The sequence below is a fragment of the Sinocyclocheilus anshuiensis genome, unplaced genomic scaffold (assembly GCF_001515605.1).
Source record: "Sinocyclocheilus anshuiensis isolate Anshui unplaced genomic scaffold, SAMN03320099.WGS_v1.1 scaffold470, whole genome shotgun sequence".
In the NCBI taxonomy this organism is placed as follows: Eukaryota; Metazoa; Chordata; class Actinopteri; order Cypriniformes; family Cyprinidae; genus Sinocyclocheilus; species Sinocyclocheilus anshuiensis.
The window spans coordinates 174,064-174,913 of NW_015542341.1; positions in this window are offsets into that span (position 1 = coordinate 174,064).

Consider the following 850-nt stretch of genomic DNA (forward strand, 5'->3'; position numbering starts at 1 on the left):
GAACCGATCACCGGTGATCACCGCGAGATGCATGCCAGTTAGAAATATGTCCGAGTTACGTCCGACTTGCTCTGATGTCATGCTGACGTGTGCCAAAAAACTCTCGCGACGGCGAGGCGGCTGTGTTGGATTGTGCAGTCGAGCGCAGTTGCTCTCCACCGACTGCGCTGATCAAAAGCATGATGGGAAACGACTGACTGACGACACAGCTTAATGCTCATTGGTTCAGACAACCGTGATGCTGCGTTCTCTTCTAAAATATTTTATTTCTTTATCTGGTTTCATTTGATTTATATATTTAAATTATGCATGAATATTCCCAAACACTATGACAGTGCGATCTCTGTGTGAGATATGTGATTGTTGTCACATTTCTATAAAAATCTAAAATACCTGTTTGTATTAAAGTAAAAATTTATGATAAATACGCCTTTCGTATGGAATTAAATAGCACACACTTTGAGTGTCTTGTTCATCATATTTATTTGTATATAAAGGCAACAGAACTGAAATCATATCATGTTAATCAGCAGCACAGCACATGAGTGAGAATAACACGATATCTGTCTTTGATCTCGTTGGTATCGGTTCAATTCGAGAGGTCAGAACTGTCCGTCTTGACTGCGCTTATTTCACTCCTCCCCCACTGCAGCCGCCGTATGGTAAGGTATGGTAGTATGGTAAGGGACGTAACATTTCTGTGACACGCTTGAGGTATTCGGCCAATCACAACGCACTGGATAGCTGGCCAATCAGAGCACACCTCGCTTTTCAGACCGATGAGCTTTGTAAAAATCGACGCGTTTCAGAAAGGCGGGGCATAGAGGAGAAACAATAATGTACAGTATGT